The sequence below is a fragment of the Rattus norvegicus genome, chromosome 12 (genome assembly GCF_021556685.1).
Source record: "Rattus norvegicus strain SHRSP/BbbUtx chromosome 12, alternate assembly SHRSP_T2T, whole genome shotgun sequence".
NCBI classification, from domain to species: Eukaryota; Metazoa; Chordata; class Mammalia; order Rodentia; family Muridae; genus Rattus; species Rattus norvegicus.
This window is the reverse complement of record NC_141545.1, coordinates 34,635,216-34,646,039: the sequence shown is the minus strand read 5'-3', so window position 1 is coordinate 34,646,039 and position 10,824 is coordinate 34,635,216. Positions and strand designations below refer to the sequence as shown.

Genomic DNA, 10,824 nt, shown 5'->3' with positions numbered 1-10,824 from the left:
ACACTTCCACTAGCTTCCCATAGCACCATAGGCACTGGCAATCCTTTGTCACAAGCAACCCTAAGCAGAAACCCATTCTCCTGTTACCAGCTGCCCCCACTCTGCCTTCTCAGCTGTGTCAACGACACAAACCTAGTCACCTGGGAAGAAGACACCTCCATTGAGGAACTGCCTCCATTAGCTTGACCTGGGGGCATGTGTCTACCAGGCAGTTTTTTTTTTTTTTTATCTGTTCAGCCAACTGTGGGCGGCACCATCCCTAGGCCTAGATGATTCTGGGCTGTATAAGAAAGCAGGCAAAATAATATAGTTGCAAGTTGCTTCCACAGTTTCTGTTGTAGCTCCTGCTTGAGTTCATACCCTGACGCCCTCTGTGATGAAGTATGATCTGGGAGCGTAAGACAAATAAACCCCTTCTTCCTCAAGTCGTTTTTAGTCATGCTGTGGATCTCAAAATTTGAAAAAGCAAGCCAGAGCACTCTGCAAGCGCGGATCTGTTTTCTGTTTGCATGGATTCCTCTGGACAGCTCAGTTAAACGTGGCCTTCTGCCTAACTTCTCGCTCGGATCGTGTTTTAAGAGCAGCCCACGTTGTAGCATGTGGCAGAACCTCATTTCTCTCTGGAGCTGAGCGTGGACCTCATTTGCATATCCACTTATCGCTGCCGAGCATTTGGTGTCTACTCGTTGGCTATAGTCAAGCAGCCTTTGTGTGTGGTGTGCTTTGAACACCTTTACTGCTTTTCTATGCCCAGACACAAGTGGGCTTACAGGTCAAGTGCTGACTCTGGATCAGATGGGCCTCACAGAAGCTGTCCTATTCATGGTCAGCTATAGTCTCTGTTTCCTCACAGGCTTGCTTTATTCTGGAACGTTCCTGTTATTGAGAATTGGGGGGTCTCTTCTCGGACTTTCTAAGCCCAGTAGAGCGGGATACCTGAAACAATGTTCTGATTCAAGTCGCCAAAACACGGAGTCTCGCAGACCCCACGCAAGGAGTCCCTCGCTAAGGGGTTCCCGTCAGGATGCCTGTTCTGTCAGGTGTGAAGCCCACAGAGATGTGTCTTTCCTTTCTAAATTCGGCAACAGGGCAGCAGGCAGCATCTCCAGAGGACTCGCCTCTGATGCCGTGTGGAATATGGTTCTGCCTGCTCTTCACCACTTGAGTGGTGCAGAAAACAAGGCTTGGCAGATAATCGTCTAAAAGCCCAAGTTATTCACCAAAAGACATATTTAGAGCCCCCTGAGAATGGTACCCAATCCCCATAGCCCAAGCAGCCAGACATTCCCATGATCCTCCTTGCCCTGTCCTGCTCTGAGAAGTGCTAACCTCCTGCTGTCTGAGTGATTTCTCCCCCTATCTCATCCCTGCCGCCCTAATCCCCCTTTCCCCCCTCCTTTTTTATGATTTAAATTTATTCTCTTGTGGTTCTAGAAGCCAGAATGGAAACATCAGGGTGTTCCCAGGGCTGGCTTCCGGGAGCTTCTGGGAGAACTCTTCCTGTCTTTTCCAGCTGTGAGAGGCACCACGATCTTGCCTAAGGTGAGGCTCTCCCACATTAGTCAGTCCTCCACCTCCTCCTTCATCCCGCCTCATCTCTCCCTCCTCCCTCAAACCCCGGATGCCCCGTCACATGTCTGATGGTTACACCACAGCTGTGATAACCAGGAAGACCTCCCATTTCAGGCTCCCTAAACATACCGTTCGCAGGCTCTCACACCCTGTTCAGTGACTTCTTACTGGGCTCTTTCTCAACTGTCACAGCCTGGCATTCCACAGACTTGCTTTGTGTGGCCGGTGCCGGTGACAGAGTGCCTCTGTCTGGGGAGAGCACCCCTCTCCATTTCTGGGCTTGGCTGTTGTTCACTATTCCTTGATTCAGTCATCATCCGAGGGGGAGAGAGACAGGATGATAGAGATGTAGAGATGGACAGAAAGAAAAAGAAGATGAAGACACAGATGTGAACGGAGGAGCAGGCTGACGGCGCTGCACACCTCCAGGAGGAGCAGACTGGCTCTCTGGGCACCCTCAGAAATCTTTCAGATGGTTCTGAGGCCTCATCCTCAGTTTGATATTGCGTTTCTATCCATCTGACCCACACCACAGCTTAGCTAGACACCTCCTTCCTTCCCAGATGCTTAGTGATGACAGGCCAACAGAGCAGAGACTTGGTACATGCCTGTGTGAGTGACATGTGCATTCTTGTAACCTCAGACATGCCCTGTCCTTTTAGAATGCAGGGAAAGGGCCCATTTGTCGTTCTCTTCTCACTTGGAGGTCCCTAGTGTTCCAGAAGCATTGGAACTACTGGCACTGGTACGTCAACACCTACGAACATTTCCCCTATGAGCCACTTGGGGGCGCCCATGCTCCATACTGTGGCCACAAGCCTAGGAGAGATTTGTTCCAAAGGTCCGCATGTGTCATATATTTTTATACATAATGCAAATAAATATGTATAAAAATTTGGACATCCCAAAGGCTAGAAGGGTCTCAGGCAGCTGCTCCTTAACAATGCCCGCAACAAAGCCAGAAAGCTTGAGGGTGGTCGAAAAGGAAGGCTGCTCCCCCGGTCTCGGCTTGGGCAGAGTCTTGGGCCCAGTCTCGGCTGTATGCTGGGTCAGAGACATTCCAGGTATTGTAGAGTTACTGTTCTTGAAATCCTCGTATTCTTTGGAGCATTTTACCTCGGGAAAAGGGGTCTGAGGTGTCTCTTGGTGTCACTAAGGGGGTGGGGAGGACTAGAGACACATTTGCAGTGACCTCACAGGTTTCTACCCAAAAGATAGGCATCCGAAGCCCCAGATATATAGGTACCAGCTATGGAGGATGAAGCTAAAATGACATCATGTGGGCTGGGCAGGGGTGGGTCACATTACACCAAACCACACACTCACCAACCATGCTGCTGGGAACACTGGAATGTCTGTTCAAAGCTGCGACCTGAAACGGTATTCTAAGCTTCAATGAATGGATTCTACAGGGGCTCCATTAGGAAAAGAGCAAAACGAGGCTTTGCAGTGGTACCCAAGTCTCACATCCACCACAACAGTTTGGTTGATACTAAGCAGCCAGGCAAGCTGAGAAATTGTCTGATGGACCAAGGTGGCTTCAGAATGTCAGAGCCTGGTTAAACAAGGTCACGGTGGGGGGGGGAGGGGTTATAAAATCTTAGGGATACTTACCAGGTCTTTGGGTGGCAAGATGGTGGCATAGAACCAAGGTATAGCCGTGGATGTTACTCGTTCATACAGGCTATCCGCAGGTGAGCTGCAGTTGTCTCCCAAATGCTAATGTACGTGCGTCCGAATCCCTGAGATCTTGTCACGGAGCAGTTACGATGTGACTTGGTGGATCTGGGTGAGCCTGAGAGTGTATTGCCAGCACACAGTTGACACTGGTGCTGTAGTCCTCGGGTCGTTTGTCTGTAACAAAGGCACAGTGCATGATATGTCCCAAATAGTGGCCTCTGAGGGACGACCGCTGTGAACCCTGTTCTCCCTTTGGGCTTTTCTCTCCACCATTAGTCCAGGAAACTGAATGCTCACAGGATGGTAGCCTACATATTCCTCTAAGTCCTTCGCCCACTAAGTGACCTCTGCTATTGGCTGAGGGTAAGAGATTAAGAAAACAGCACGTCCCCTTGCTGTCACAGTCTGTCACTATAGTTTGTGAGGTAATTGCATAGCCTGCCAGTCTGAGGCTAAACGCTGTGTGGACATGAAGCACAGCACGGAGGGCTAGATGCCAGTCAGTTCTGGAAGTTAGGATTGAAATTCTGGGTGGAGGAGGCTTGCAGAAAGAATGTATGGGTCGGGGTTGGGGATTTATCTCAGTGGTAGAGTGCTTGCCTAGCAAGCGCAAGGCCCTGGATTCGGTCCCCAGCTCCAACAAAAAAAAAAAAAAAAAAAAGAATGTATGGGGTCAACTTGTGGGGAGGGGGGCCTTCGGCAGACAAGGGCTTTAGGCTGAGGGGCTGGATCGATAACAAGGACGAAAAATAAGGAGCTGAGTTGAGGAAGGGCGAGGATGGGGTGCTCCCTCCTTGGGCTATGCTACAGAAAATAGCGTGTACCTGGGGAGCCAGCTATTGAGCGCGAATGTATAGAGAACGTCCACCAGGGGGCAGCAGAGCAGAGGGATCAGAGGTTCTGCCACAATTCTAGAATGGGGAGAGGGCGTTGGCGGGGTAAGGGCGATAGGAGGGTGGGGTGGGGTTGGGGTGTGGAGGTTTGGGGTCCAGAGACTCGCAGGGATGGGAACCACCACACGGGACCCTAACTGGCACGCCACAACAGTCTTTTTATCTCAACAGTTCTCTGGTACTCTTTCGGGATGTCAAGTTCCCAGGATGGTGTGGTCCTGAGAGACATACTCACCGGTCCTCATCCTTGGGACCTCTGCATAGCAGTTCCAGGAAGCCATTCCCCTCATGAACTGTTGAAGGGCCCTGGCAGATGCACGGGAGGTTTTCCAGATGGCAGAGGTGATTAAACCCTGAATTATCTGCGAGGAGGGGTGGTGGAGTGGTCTGGAGGACAGGTGGACAGCCGTATTCAGTGCGCTGGGGTGGGTCCTACCTCGTAGGCATTATCAGACTGTAAGTTCTTTTGTGGATCTCCCACTCTTGGCATTTGGAGGCGAGGGCTCATGGAGGAGCGGGCAGGAGGCCGTTCTCAGGTGTGGAAAGGCTACTCCAGCAGTCGAGTTTGCAATCATGAAGTGTGAATTAGGACAGAGAAAAAGCTCTTTCCTTGGTTCACCGCTCTCCCCCCCCCCCTTCCCATGTTTGTTTAGAGGGAGAGATGGTGGGGGAAAGGAGCAGGGAGACTCCAACATCCTGTGATGCACTGAATGTCAGCCGATGTCCACAGAAGTCTGGTGACTCGGTATGCACCCTGCCATGCAGGATTTTGGCACTTGGAAACGCATCTTATGTGAGCCCATGCAGCAACTGCAGGGACCAATGGAGGTCACACTTCTCTCTCCTGTCACGGACTTCAGCTCCCAGGAGCAGCCCAGGAACCACCAGAAGTGCCAGCCCGTCAGGATGCCGAGCCCTTTCAACAGGCCCGTGATCGATGTTCCTGCCTGAGTGGCTGCTTGTGGCTGTCCCCTGTGGCCTATGTGTAAGGCTCTTGGTGGCTGACACGCAACAATTTTTTCTCCTGATTTTCTTTTCATTTTGAGCACTGGTATGAACATGTGGCCCGGTGGTAAGATGTGGTGACTGGGAGGTGACTAGAAGAGGTGTTGGGGACTTGTGTGCTGACCTGTGGAAATACTTCCTTCACATGATTGATTACACACTCTCTTATTGCCTTAGTGTGTGTGTGTGTGTGTGTGTAGGCCATGCATCAGTATGAGGTGTCTTTATTGCTCTCCACATTATTATTATTATTATTATTATTATTATTATTATTATTATTATCATCATCATTACTATGACCTTTAAAGGATTTTAATCTTTTATTTTATCTTATTTATTTTGAAAACTTAAAAAAAATTGCGTATTGGTGTTCTGCCTGCCTGAGGTCATCAGATCACTTGGAGGGGGAGTTACAGTTTTGAGCTGCCATGGGTTGCTGGGAATGGACCCCAGGGTCCTCTGGGAGAGCAGCCAGTGCTCTTAACCGTGGAGCTATCTCTCCAGCCCTTATTTTATTATCTTTAATTACGCGTACGTATGTGGGTCTGTGTGCTTACCTGAGTGCTCAGAGCTGGTGTTTCAGGCAGCTGTGTGCCTCCTACGGTGGGTGCCAGGGCGCAAACTAAGGACTTCTGGAGGAACAGTATGTTTTCTTCACTACCGAGCCATGTCTTCCGCCTGTCCGCTCTAGTTTTTGAGGTAGGTTCTCTTGCTGAACCCAGGGTGTGCTGGTTGGTTGGCCCTGCTGGTCAGTAAGCTCCAGGGATTTCCCCTGTCTCTACGTCCCCAGTGCTGGGATGTCATGTTCATCCTTGTATACGGGTGCCGAGGAGTCAAACTCCGGATCTCACGCATGCGCAGCAAGCACTTTACCGACTGAACCACCTTAGCCCCATTTTCTCCTTTCTTCTGGTTTGGCGCAATGTATCAGGCTATGTGATAAGACACAGAAGGGAGGAACTTGTTCTGTATCACACGCGAGGAGCGCCGTGGCCGCTTGGGGACCCTTGAATCCCTGCATATGATAGATAAGCACAGATCTCTCTCTCTCTCTCTCTCTCTCTCTCTCTCTCTCTCTCTCTCTCTCTCTCTCTCTCCCCCCCCGTGTGTGTGTGTGTGTGTGTGTGTGTGTGTGTGTGTGTGTGTGTGTGTGTGTGTGTCCGTGTGTCCCTGTACTATGCACAGCTAGAGTCCTTGGGATCCACAGACATATAACAGCCTCAGGAGGCGAATGTATCCCAAACACTGAATAGCATCACAGCAGGGCTGAGGAGGGGTAGCAAAGCCACACCCCTTTAGTCTTTGCTGAAAGTCACCCACCCAGATTCTGGGAAGAGTCACATTTTATCACATAGCTTGCGGACCCGGGGCTGTCCCGGAGTTTGCCCTCAGCTCTCAGGATCCAGACGATGACCGGGACCGATGGTTTGAGCATTGTAAGTTCATGAGACGTGTCCGCGGAGCTGAGGCCAAGGGTGTGGCTGCCTGGCTATTGCCTCGGATCTAGCTGGGGAGGTGGGGGTGGCCGTCTTGGCTGAGAACACCCAAGCATGTGGAAACATTTTTTTGCCCTGATATCAGCTGTATTACTCAGGGTTCTAGACTGCGAGTGTAAGAGGGAGCCTGCCTCGCTCAGGCCACAGGGGAGTATCCAAAAGGAGGTTGGGGTCTGCAGAATCGTGAAGGCTGGAGGGTCGGGCTTGGGCACCGGAGCCAACCGAGGAGCAGGGATAGGCTAGATCACGGAGATCCTGCTCTGTGTGAAGACGGACTGTCTGCGGCTGCTAAAGAGGCCATGTCAAGGGGTCATGCTTGACACTCAGGGTGAGAAAGTGAAGCTCTGCTCCATTTGGCTCAGAATGATCTATTGTCTCTCCGCGGGGGCTAACATAGTGACAAAGCCTCAAGAAGCCAAGGGTGAGGGGAGCCATGTACAACTTTATGTCCTTTCCAACTAAGGGCCAGGTGTTCCCAGAGAGGGGACTGTCTTCTATATGTGGTTATTTTGGGACTCAGAACCACTTCCTCACTAAACCCGAGCCCTCTGCCTTCAGGCACAGGGGAAAGGGACAAAATGGCCACAGGGGCTGTAAAATCCCTGGCTCCCATGGCATCGGGTGGGGTGGATGAACCACATCACGTTTACTCGAATTCCCAGAAACACTGTGTTAGCGTGAGGGGTGCTGGGAGGAGTGAGAAGTGGGAGAAACTGGTGAATAGAGACTTATGGGGGGGGGAGGGCGGTATGATGATGATGATGACGATGATGGTGGTGGTGGTGGTGATGATGGTGATGGTGATGATAGTGGCCTGTTGTGAGTAAAAAGGCTTCAGTATCTGCTCTGAGGGCTGACGCAGATGGGTGGGACTTGGAAGTGTGGAGGGAAGGAGGATGAGCAGCTGTCCCGTGTCAGACCCTTTAAAAAAAAGCATCTCACAGAATTGCAACAACGCCCTGATTAGTAAGTTCGGCTCTTTCCACTTCTCCAGTGACCAAGCTCTGTCGATAGACTTCAGAAAGCTGTTCGGCCCTCCCTCCTCCTCTCTCCCCTTCCTTTCCTTGCAGGGCCAGGTTGGAAAGCAGGTCCTCCTCACACACCCTAGCAAAGCTTTACTCCGGAGCCACGGCCCAGCCCATCAATCTTGTCTGTTCCAAAGCACTCATGCACATTCCACATTCCGTTTACCGCCCAGGATAGGGACCGATGGGTTCTGGCCTGGAATGGAAATGCACTGCTGTGGGTGGGCAAGGGGTGGGCGGAGGGAAATGATGCCATTTGGTGGAGGTGACCCAGGAGCAGGAGAAGCGAGCTACATTTCTGCTGTGCAGAATGCGATGGGTTGGGCGGGGGGGGGGGGGTGTTGTTGGTGGGAAGTCGGATGGGTGGGAGGAACCGGAGGGAGGATGGACGGAAGAGAATTTATCTGACTCAAGTGAGAGATGTTATTATCATCAAATATTTTCCCTAATTGTGAAAAAATTAAGGGGCTGAGGGGTGCCAAGAAAATGAAGTACATATGCACTAGGCGTTGGCTTTTTTTGGCAAAAGAAATTTGTCTGTAATCACTTTTACAGAGATATAAAAGGAATTGCCTCTCCCCAATGTGATCGCTTCAGCCTGGCTTTTATCTGTTTCTTCAGAAACATCACATTTTGAAGGGAGTTGTATTAGCAGAAGATGGTGAATTTGTCTGGTAATTGCTTCCTATTATAAATCTAAGCAACATTTAACACCACCCAGGAATGCAGAATTATCACGAATGCTAAACGGAGCAAGTCTCTTTGACTAACTTTTGTTTTTCTTGTTGAAAACAAGTGCTTTGGAGGGGTGTGTGTGTTACAGAACACCATTTTGTGTCTCTTAGCAAGGCTGTGGGATGCAGGTGACACCGTCCTCCCCAGATTCCTGCAGGGTGTTTGGTCAGCAGGGATGCCCGGCGGCACTCACCATAGGCAAGAATGACCTACCAAGGAGAGGAAGGAGTGGGACTGCCCTGCTGTTTGCTGTGTGAATCAGCATTCGTGGGGATCTTTGCTGGGGTCTGAATGTCCTACCCCTTAATTTATACAATGATATTAGAAGGTGAGAAGGTCATGCGGGTAGAGCCTTCGTGATTGGGATTACTGAGGGTTTAAAAGGAGCTGCCTGTCCCCTCCACTTCCCACCCCCACAGGAGGACCCATGGAGAGCTCACCATCCATGAACTACTGTGTTAGTGACTTTCCTCGATGCCATGGCCAAAGACCTGACAGAAACAACTCGAGGGAGGTTGGCTCACGGTTTTCTGGGTTCAGTCTGTTCCGGTGGAGAAAGCATGGTGGACAGCAGCTGGACCTTGTGACCAAGCTTGCTCAGATCTTGCTGGATCGGGAAGCACGGCTGAGTTCTAACCCTCCAGGGGACCCAGTACTCCATATCTGCCAGCTAGACCTGGAGTCCCAAAGTTTCCCCAGCCTTCCAATGCTATCCCTTCAATAGAGAAGCATGAGCCCGGGAGAGATAACTCTCCTTCCTCTTGTTCTTCCAGCCCCAGGACTGTGAACTGTGACTCTTCATAGTTCAAAAGCCAGCCAGTCCCTGATGTTTTGAGATCCCATCCCATGGACTGAGGAAATTTTAAACCAAACCCCATTTGCTATTGTGTTTCTAAACCCTCTTTGTAACCCTCCTGATACCAGCATATGTATAGGACTTAAACACTGGACTCTGGGGCCTTCTCCCCCCCACCCCCAACCCCTGCTTACACGTTTTCTGAACATCTGAATTTGCAGTGTGGTAAAAACAGGTTTTCACACAGCAAGATTAGAATCTCTTAGCCTCCCCTCAAAACTCAGAAATCTTGTGGAACTGGAGTCCTTGCTTTCTCCTGGGCAGAAGGCTGAAGGAGAGAGACCGGAAGACAGAAAGGAAGGGAGGGAAGGAGAAAGGCAAAGTCAAAGAGAGTCAGAGAGAGAGAGAGAGAGAGAGAGAGAGAGACAGAGACAGAGACAGAGAGACAGAGACAGAGACAGAGACACAGAGAGAGAGAGTGACAGAGAGAGACAGAGAGACAGGAGAGAGAGACAGAGAGACAGGAGAGAGAGACAGAGAGAGAGACAGAGACAGAGACAGAGAGAAACAGAGACAGGGAGTCAAGGAGAGAGACAGAGAGTCAGAGAGTCAAGGAGAGGGAGAGGGAGAGGTGAAAGGGAAGAGGAGAGAGGTGTGGAAGGAGGGGAGGAGAGAGAGGAAAAGGAGTACACTCGTGGAGTCCCCATAGGGATGCCTAGTGTCCCCACAGAATGGCCCAGAGTCCCTTCTGCCATTGCTTAGTTCTCCCTCTCACAGTTGACTGACTTACAGAGCTGGGCTGAGCACAGGTCCCTTCTGGGGTCCTAGGCTGTGACTCACACACTTCTGTCATTTCCTCTGCTCCGTCCATCATTCCACATCTCTCGAAAGGCTGTGAAGTCTCTGGGCATAAGACCACCATCATTCTTTTCCATGTCCCTTGTGCCGTCTCCCCGAACCTCCATCTCCTGATGCTCTGTGGTGACTAATGGCTGATTCTAACTAGGGGACAGCTGTGCCGTACAAAATGCATGGCTACTGGGCTCATGTCTTTAAAAAATAAAGTGATCTATTTACTTTTAGGTGCATAATTACTTTGACTGCAGATCTGTCTGTCTGTACATGCATGCAGTACCATTGGAAGCCAGATAAGACACTCGCCCCTCTGGAACTGGAATTACAGACGCTTGTGAATTACCACGTGGGTACTGGGATTCAAACCCAGGTCTGCATTCCTAACCACTGAGCCATCTCTCTAGCCTCACTGATTTCTTCCTCAGTGGGGGTGATTGATACTTCTGGAGGGCAGGCAGCCTTCCTCCTGGACGGGAGCCAGAGGAACCAGAGACCTCAAACCAAACACAAGAGAGTGGAGCTCAATCAGGGTAAGCTTGGGGCTCATTAGCTGCTGCTGTCTTCCCATCTTTAAACTGATCAGGAAGAACCCATATTCTCTTTTGCCAGCAGTGAGGAGATGTGGGCTCTTGTGGAGACGCAGAATGGGTAGACACTCCCTGCCCCCAACACACACAGAGCTGTGGCTCAGATTCTGAAGTACTAGGTTGGAAAACCAAATTAAGGGGCTGGAGAGATGGCTCAGTGGCTAAGAGCACTGACTGCTC

The 10,824-nt window shown here is 50.7% G+C and overlaps 1 long non-coding RNA gene across 1 annotated transcript; it reads left to right on the top strand.

Moving 5' to 3' along the window:
* The first annotated feature begins 6,733 nt into the window (after positions 1 to 6,733).
* On the top strand, positions 6,734 to 10,283 carry LOC148002302 (uncharacterized). Its single transcript, XR_015634781.1, has 2 exons — positions 6,734 to 6,974; positions 8,826 to 10,283. It is a non-coding gene; the product is annotated as an uncharacterized LOC148002302 (long non-coding RNA).
* The last annotated feature ends 541 nt before the right edge of the window (positions 10,284 to 10,824 follow it).